Source organism: Hipposideros armiger, unplaced genomic scaffold (assembly GCF_001890085.2).
Source record: "Hipposideros armiger isolate ML-2016 unplaced genomic scaffold, ASM189008v1 scaffold_33, whole genome shotgun sequence".
NCBI lineage: Eukaryota > Metazoa > Chordata > Mammalia > Chiroptera > Hipposideridae > Hipposideros > Hipposideros armiger.
This window is the reverse complement of record NW_017731383.1, coordinates 4,943,466-4,952,472: the sequence shown is the minus strand read 5'-3', so window position 1 is coordinate 4,952,472 and position 9,007 is coordinate 4,943,466. Positions and strand designations below refer to the sequence as shown.

The window sequence follows — 9,007 nt, the reverse complement described above, 5'->3', positions numbered from 1 at the left end:
AGTTGAGAGCGAGGAGGAGCGCGCCGGGGGCGGAGACGAGGAAGTGGGTGCCGCCGTGGGGCGCGCCGTCCTCTCCATCCCCGCCCGCCAGCAGCGGAGCGGGAGCCGGCGCGGGACGCAGGCGAGCCTGAACCGAGCCTGAGCCGTGGCAGAGCCACACTCCGGGGCCGCAGCTCCAGGTAACTTGGCCGCCGCCTCCCCACGGGGCCTGGGCTCGGGGTGGGGTCCCAGGCGGGCGCTGGCGGGCCGCCCCGCTGGCTGCCCCAGGTTCCCCGCAGCCGTCGTGCCCCTGACCCCGGGTTCCAGCCCTGGCCTCGCCATTCGCTGGCCGTGCGTGACCTTGGGCTAGTCTCTCTGCTCTCGAGCCTCAGTTTCCTTCTCTGTAACCCGCGGGGGTCCTGCCCCAGCCAAGGGGGCGCTACCAGCACAGGCTACAGCCCAGGTCCACGGCTGTGCTCCGGGCGCAGGGTCGGGTGTGTGTCCCCTCTGCCCACGTGGGGATGGATTTGTAAAGTCCACTTGCGCGTTAACAGTCCCTGGTTTGTCGCCGGGTCTGGATGGACGCATTGGAGCACGAGCGACTTTCTGCTTAAGCAAAGACAGCAGAGGGCGGGGCGGGCGGGGAGGGGTCCCTAGCTCCTTAGGGAGCCTTGGTCCTCCTGGGCTTCTGCCCAGGTGCCTGAGAGCGCTGACAGACAGCGCTCAGTGAGGCTCAGGCAGGAAGGAGTCCTCCAGCAGTGTCTGGAGATCCATCAGCCTGGAGAAAGCCGGCAAGTGCCCTGGGCTAGGAATCCCAGTTCTGCTTACACAGTGCCGTTGACCTTGAGCCTGTGAACCTCAGTCTCTCCACTGCCCTCCCCGCAGCACCACGAAAGAGGAATGCTTATGCCAGCTTTCACTGGGCTGTGAGGATATGGAGGTGGGGCAGGAAAGTACCCGCCCGCCGCCTGTGGTGAGGGCCTGTGGTGTCCCCACCATGGCAGCTGTCATCCCCTAACTTGAAAGCTCAGAGACCAGGCGCCCTTTGCCTTACTGGAACTCATCTGTCATTGCCAGGTCTGCTCTGGTCTCCTCTGAAAGAGATGGTCAGTGGCCCTGCTGGGCCCAGGGAATTGGGGGGCGGGGGGAGGGGGGAGTCGCAGGAGCCCCACTGCGCCCCCGCCCCCAACCCGGACACACACCCTGACGGTTCTCTAAGACGAAATCGGTGAGATGACATTTTAAGTCCTGTAGAGATTCCTGGCTCTCTCTCTTGGACCCTCAGTTTTCTGGTTTGTAATAGGGACTTAAGAATGCCTGCCTACTGATGAGTTCCCTGTGGATTATGAAAGGTAGTTAGATACATTTATTAACATCTCTGACCCTGAGATACCACGGGAACTGAACAGAATGAGAAAGTAACATTTCTCCGCCACCTGCCCTGGGAAGGTCTGGGGCCCCGCGTGTACTGGCAGCGACCACAGTCATTCAATCCTGGGAAGCCGGTGCCATTAAACCCCATTTACAGATGAGGAAAGCAAGGCTCCCACGGGCTCCATGATCTCCTCAGGGTCACACTGATAGGAAGTGCCTGTGCTGGGGTTGGCCCCACGTCTGCCTGGCTCCAGGCTGCTTCCCAAAGGACCACGCTGGCCCCAAACATGACTGTGAAAGGAGTCCAGCCCGGGGCTTGGCACCAGGCAGCTGCCAAGCAAATCAGCATGGGCGTCTTGTCCCACGTGTAATAGGAAGAACTGCTACATCATCACAGGAGAAAGTGTGGAGGCTGGTAGTGGGGTCGGGGTGCCCCGGGGATCTGCAGGGAAGGGAGGTCACTACTCAACGCCACGCAGGGAGCCGGTCAGGCTGGCTCGCCCACTCCGCCCACTTCTCTTCCTCTCTTCCTCTACCACCTCGTCCCCGTTGACCCCGTCTCCATAACCTTGGCCTAGGCTGCTGCTTCTGGCTCCACAGGCACTTTTAGTTCTCCATTCACTGATGACTAACTGAACTGACCCTCCCGCATGAGGCATCTGAGGGAAAAATAAGGCCAGCTGTGGTCCATTTCCACCAACACCCCAGAGAAGAGGAAATGGGATTAGGACCCAATCCCCAGGATTTAGCTCAGCCATGGGGAGGACATCCTTGCTGATGGGAAAATGGGTGTCTCTGAAGGCTAGAGAGGTTCCTTTGCCAAAAGTGTTTTTAAAGAAGAAGAGAACATCCAAACAAAATGATGGGAATATGAATAAAGGCCCTTTCAAATGCAAACACATTCATCAACAACCAGAGAGTGCCTAAATGTCCAACAATAGGGGATCAATTAAGTAAATTATGAGACAGCCGTGTGGCCACTAAAAATGGACAGCATTTAATGAATGGGGACATGCTTATGCACACGCATCTACATGGGCATGGTCACAAATTTGTGACAAGCACTTAGAAAAAAAGATGAAGAAAATAGCCAAAGGGTGTTAACAATGTTTGCCGGTGGGTGGCAGCCTGATGGGAGATTGGTTCCCTGACTATAATTTCAGAACTTTCCAGATTTTATGCAGTGAGCATATACTTTAATAATTAGCAGACGCAGAACTGTCTGGCTCCTGGTGACAATATACCCCCACCCACTCCCACCTCCTCCTGGCCAGCACCCAAGACAGGGCTGACACATGGACACTTGGCAGTGACAGGGCCACCTCTGTTGAGGCGTGGCCAGCCCCTTAGAAGGAAGAGGAACACTAAATTATTAATACCAATACTATCTGGTACCTGTTGTGTTCTTACTATGTGTTCACGATAACCCTACGAGGTAGGTGCTATCAATATCCCATTTTAGAGAGAAGAAACCAAAAGTCAGAAACATCCAGCCAGTTGCCTGGTGTCACCCATGAGTCAATCCCAGGCCATCTAAATCCAGAGCCTACACCTCTAACCAGAGTCAACGAGCTAACATTTAAGCACCTACTGCAGAAACCCCGGGGGGAGCCATGCACCTCTGCACTATACAGGGAAAGGCAGGGTTCAGCAGTGACCCCCAAAGTGCCAGGCTTTGTGCTGGATGCTGGGACCCAGAGGTACAAAGGTGCCATCACTACAGAGGGGTGGGGGAGAGTGGAGTGGAAACAGTGTCCTCAGGACTTTGACAGGGGTGTTGTTTAGGAAACTGGGACTTGAGAGGTTGAAGCGTGAAGGCTCCTCAGAAGAGATGATGCCGGAAATGCTTCTAGAAGGATCAGCAGGAACTCAAGAGGTGAGCAAGGGAGGTGAGAGGAGTGGCTTTCAATGGGGGACAGTTTTGCCCCCCAGGACATGTGTCAATGTCTGGAGGTATTTTTGATCGTCACAACTGAAGGGGGGTTGATGACATCTAGTGGGTAGAGTCCAGGGATGTTATTAAACATCCCACAGTGCACAGCACAGCCCCCCACAACACAGCATTGTACTGCCAACATGTCAGCAGCGCTGAGGCTGAGAAATCCGGGGACGGAGGGAGGGGCGTTCCTGAACAGGGAGGGGCCTGAGCAAGGCAGCCAGGTATTTCCAAGGTGGCTCCCGTGCGCTGGGCACGCTGAGCCTGTGATTGCATTACAGGCTGCCCGGCCTCCTTGCTGCCACTCTGTCCCCAGCAGCAACCAGAGAGGTCTCTCTCTTTTTTTAAAACATAAAAGCCTTATAGAGATATACGTCACATGCCATCAAATTCACCCATTTACAGTGTACACGTCAATTGCTTTTAGTGTTGTGCCACCATCACCACTAATAATTCCAGAATGTTTTCATCACCCCCAAAAGAAACTGTACACACTGGCTGTCAACCCCTTATTCACCCCTGACTCCCAGACCCAAGGCTAGGAACCACAGATGTACTTTCTGACTCTACAGATGTGCCTGTTCCAGACATTTCATATCAATGGAATTGTACAATATTTGTGGAATTGTGGCCTTTTGTGACTGGCTTATTCATTTAGCATAATGTTTTCAAGGTTCGTCCATAGTGTAGCGCATGTCAGGACTTCATTCCTTGTTAACGGCCAAAGCATATTCCTTCGAGCATTCATCCATTCATCAGGTGCCGGGCGTTGGGGTTCTTCCCACCCTTCTGGCGACTGTGAACGTGGGGGTACAGGTTGTTGCGAGGACGTGTATGTTCATTTCTCCTGGGCATGTACAAGGAGTGGAGTCACTGGGTCACGGAACACTGTGTTTAACCTTCTGAGGGGCCGCCAGGCTGTTTGCCGAAGGAGCTGTCTGGACCAGCCTCAGCCAGGCCTCCCTGTCCTCCATCGCAATGGCCACCAGCCCCCAGGCCCTTTCTGGCACATCTTAAAGCTTTTTTTAACGACCTGATAAGCGTTGAAGAACTGGGCCCCAGACCTGACTACCCCTTTCATCACTTGCCAGACACTGCCCCTCTCTGGGCCCGGCTGTCCCACCTGGAAACCAGACAGGGACATCCTGGCTGATCTCTCAGGACCTTGCCAACTTTGCCCTTCTTTGATGAGACAGCACTGCCAGGAGGGCGTGGGCCTGGCACCGTGGCAGTCAGAGGAAAGTGGCTAGAGCCAAGTTGGTCACGGATCAGAGCAGGCAGAGTGGCCAATTATTGCCAGCCCCGTGGGGCCAGCCTCCAGGAGCACACAGCTGCTTTGCCCTGGTGGCCAGCCTCCGGGAGCAGCAAGCGTGGGGCTGGCTGCCCTGGGGGTCCCAAGCTGGGTCTGGGTGGTCTTTAACCCCTCTCTCTCCAGCACAGGCCGCTCTGCCTTTTGGACAGGAAGAGTGTTAGGCTGGGCACTTCAGGCAGTGGGACCTACAAGAAATTTAATAACACTGGTTGTGTTTTCATGGCATGTGTTTTCAGGGTGACCTATATGAGCAAAAGGAGTCCTCGTGGTTATTGTCATGATAAAGCAATTCTTTTTGCAAGGAATTCAATCACTTTAAAGGAAAACGTTAAGTAAAAAACATAGAATTGGTATTTTATGGGTTTGGCAAAAATCGTGGCGCGGCACATGCGGGAATGAGGCTTGGGAAGCATGGGAGGCGTGGCGCAGGCAAGCTGCCGGGAGACGGAAACCAAGAGGGCTCTTCCCAACTCTCACAGCTGTGTGGCCTCCGCCTAGATGCTCGACCTCTCTGTGCCACATTTGCAAAACGGGGAAATAGTGGGTGTCTTGGCTGCTCCACAGAGTTCTCCTGAGGACTCAGAATAAGCTAATGGGCGTGTGGAGGGGCCATGGATGTGGGAGAGGCCAGGAGGCTTACATAAGATAACCAGCACGTACAAATGTTCCTGGCAAGTGTTAGCTGTTTGCTGCTAATATCGTTAAGGTGATAAGGTGACCCAGCAGCTGCAGGACTTTTGCCTGTAAGAGCAAGCTCTACCTGGCTGGAAGGGCAAAACTTTCCTGGAGTGAGGTGTCGTGGGAAAGAACAGAGGAAGGAAGGTATGGTGTTGGCGGGGTAGTTGGGTGCCCAGGGCGTGTGGCTGTGGCCGTGGCGATGGTGGTGACAGTGACGGTGACAGTGAGGGGTACAGTGGAGGGCCCAGAACAAGGGACCTAGACTTGCTCTCTGGAGCCTCAGAGCTTTTCAGGAGCACAAAAATCTCTGCAATCTCTCCCTCTCTCTCTCTCTCTCTCTCTCTCACACACACACACACACACACGTACCAGATCTAAACTACATGAAAATCCCAAAATTGCAAGCAGTGAATGTTTAATTGGAAATCTGCACATGTAACACTATGACAGCTAGTAAATGGCAGCTTATTATACTAAATAGTAAATAGCTACATACAATTTTCTGTGGAATGCGCACATATTACAATGTATTTGTTACACCATAGGGTAAGGCCTCCAAAAGAAAAAGTGTGTAGGGCTCTGTAACATCTTTAAATGGCTGTGACTGATTGACAAATACTTTGTCCGATAGTAAGCCTCCCATCACTGGAGGTATGCAAGGAGAGCGGGGATGCCTCCCTGGAATGCTGTAGAAGGGGATCCTGGACACCAGGTGACCACTGAGTTCTGTTTCTACCCAGGGCTCCCCAATTTTATTGTTTCAGGGGCTCACGACTCCTTCTCTCCCGCCCGCTCCACACACACACACATAGTTGCTGGAAGAAGCCTTTGAGAGTCCAAGCGCATCTCCTCACCTGCCCGCGGGTGGCAGAGATTTGGCTCTCCCAGCAAACACTGGCAATCTAGGGTCTCACCTGCCCCAGGAGCACCGAGGCAGAATTTTCATTTGGCCCCATCTAACCCGTGCCCAGAAAACTCCCTCCCCAGGCCATTCCCACACTGGCCAACTCACTGCTGGCGGTGGACTTGGGCCAAGTCACCAAATACCCTAGCCCTCAATTTCCTCATCTATAAAATGGAGACGAGGAGTGGTGTCCACGTACTAGGGCTGCGGCAGATAGTAAATGGGGTGAAGTCAGCAAAGTACTTAGAACATCGCTTGGCACTTTCCAAATGCAGGACAAATGGAACATTACATCGTTATGATGGTCGTTTTCGATATGCATTTAGCCGATCCAGTATTAACCGAGCCCCCACGGTGCTCACATGCCAGTAGGGACAGAAAAATAATGAACGAACAGGGAAGCAAGAAAAACGCCAGGGAAAAAAGTGCTCCCCAGAAGGCCCTTATGGAGGGATGTGACAGAGGGAGAAGGAACTGCTCTGGGGTCCAGGAAACCCCTCTGCAGAGCCATTTGTGCCATGATACAAATGTCTGCATCAGCGGCAGGTCCCAGGCAGAGCTCCGGGGCGGGGAGCCAGCGTGTCTGAGCCACTGGAGCGAGGTTGGTGTGGCCAGGGACCCACTGCGGCTTGGGGGGGAAGTAGGACATCAGAGAGGAGGGGTGCAGATCCCCGGGGGGGGCTTCGTGAGCCAAGGGGAAGGTGTAATGGAACAGCATGGGCCATATAGAAGTGGGGGGGGCACGTCCGTGATTCCAGGGAGAGGCAGGGAGGCCAGTGGAGAGTGGTCACAGAAGTCCAGACTTGGACCAGGACCAGGATGGCAACAGCGGCCAAGGAAAGCACCACACCCAAGGTAGATCTATTTCAGAGCAGGAAGCAGCCAGCCTCGCTGGTGGGCTGGATGAGGAGATGAGAAGATAGGAGGCAAGGTTGATGCCAAGGACGTGCCTGAGTGCCCAGATGGAGGAACGGGGGGCAGGGGTGAGAAGACAGCCAGGGGTCCTCCCTGCCCCCACACTTCCACTTGCCCTGCACTTTGTGTTCACAATACCTGGAACAGGCAAACTGTGGAGCCACAGAGCAGATTGGGATTGCCAGGGAGCATGGAAGAGGGTGAAGTGACAGCTTCACGGGTGTGGGGGTGCCTTTCGGGGGATGAAAATGTTTGGGGACCAGACAGAGGCGGTGGTTGCACAACCCTGTGAATGTGTTAAATGCCGCTGAGTTGTTCACTTTAAAGTGGTTAATGTTTTGAGTTTCACCTCAGCTAAAAAAAAAACCAGAGAAAAGACTTTCTTAGACCATCAACAACTAAGGGAATTTGTTGTCATCAGATGTATGTAATCGGGTGGGATGGGTGGCTGCATACACTCAGAGACAATGGAACCGGGCCTGCTTCCAAGCCCCGCCTACCGCTTTATCAGCTGTGTGCCCTTGGCCGAGTGACTTCACCTCTCTGAACCTGAATTTCATCATCTGTCAAATGGGAATAGTAATACTCTCTGCCTCACGGAGACATGAAATTATCTGCACGTGCCCGGCAAACAGAACTGGTCAGTGTCCTGGTCCACTGTCTTCCACCAAGGTCCACTGTATCCCACCCACCATCCTGCTCTGAGCCTCGCCCATGTCGAAAGTGTGGGCGGGGCTCAGAGCAGCAGCTACAGAGCCTGCCCCCAAATTCCAGACAACATCCACCTCTCAGCCTAGGCAGAGGGCCTGCTCCGAGGGGCTGCAATACTTGCAACAAGGAGCACATGAGGACAGAAGCCACAGCAGCCCCTGGCTCGGGGCCCCTGGTGGCTCAGAAGAGATGAAACGGTGGGACCAGAGATCGGACCACTGGAGGCTGGGCCTTTCTCGCTCTCTTGTGAACGGCCTCAACCACAAGTCCTTCACCATCTTACGAGGCTTTTACCAAATGTCCAGCCCACTGTGGGGAACAGTCACACATGTGTGACCACAAAGACGAACGTGCTGGCATTGCAGATGAGGAAGTGTTTCGTGATACAAATGTGCAGAGAATTGTGTGGTTTCTTTGAGAAGCCCAAAGGGCAGTTTCTTCCTCTATAGGAAAAGCTAACTACATAGTGGCTGAATAGGGACTCTGAGTCAGACGGACCTGGGTGCAAATGCTGACTTTTCCCCTGAATGGGACTGAGACTTTAGGCACGTTCCGTCCCTTCTCTGAGCCTCGGTTCCTGCGTGTGTAAAATGGAGGACTGGTCCCTTGCAGAATGAGAGGAGCGGGAGAGCCCCTGCCTGTCGTGACGCTGCATTCTATGTGCTGATGAGCGACAGTATCCTTGCCGAGTGCTGGCTGAGTGGGATCCAGAGAGCTAGGGTCCTCAGATCTGCTACCACCTCCATGGGAACTCAGAAAATATTTTCATCAGAAATAAGGATTCTCAAAAAAATACTCTTGCTGCTACCGTCCTCAGAGTTAATTAAGTGCGGCGGTGAAAGCCTTGCTGTTTGGGCTATTTATGTCATGAAAAGATCTTCTAAAAATAATGCCCAGCTGTGCAGCTTATGCGGCCGGGCGGCTGAGCCAGCTTGAGCAGCAGTAGGTGACCAGGAGCCGTGACCCTGGCAGCCACATGGTGGTTGACAACTAAATGATGCTTCTCATATTCAAGTTGCAAAACCGCTGCAGGCGAGAGCCTGGGAGAAGCTTCGTTTATGTCACATGGCCATTAGCTTGCTTCTGAGCCGACTGGAGTCCTGCACACTCCCAGGTCCCAGGAGACTGCCGTGCTGGCGGCTCTCTGGAAACCCGGGATCGGCTTCCGCGCAAGGGTCCAGGACTCGAGGAGGGCCTT

The 9,007-nt window shown here is 54.1% G+C and overlaps 1 protein-coding gene across 6 annotated transcripts in view; it reads left to right on the top strand.

Annotated features, from left to right (window-relative positions):
* Positions 1-59: 59 nt before the first annotated feature.
* The window catches only part of HRH2 (histamine receptor H2), a 31,499-nt gene continuing 22,551 nt past the window's right edge, over positions 60-9,007 (top strand). For all 6 annotated transcript variants that reach the window (XR_002123406.1, XR_002123405.1, XR_002123404.1 and 3 more), the window contains exon 1: positions 60-179. The gene's annotated coding sequence lies outside the window, so the exon portion shown is untranslated. The remainder of the gene's footprint in view (positions 180-9,007) is intronic.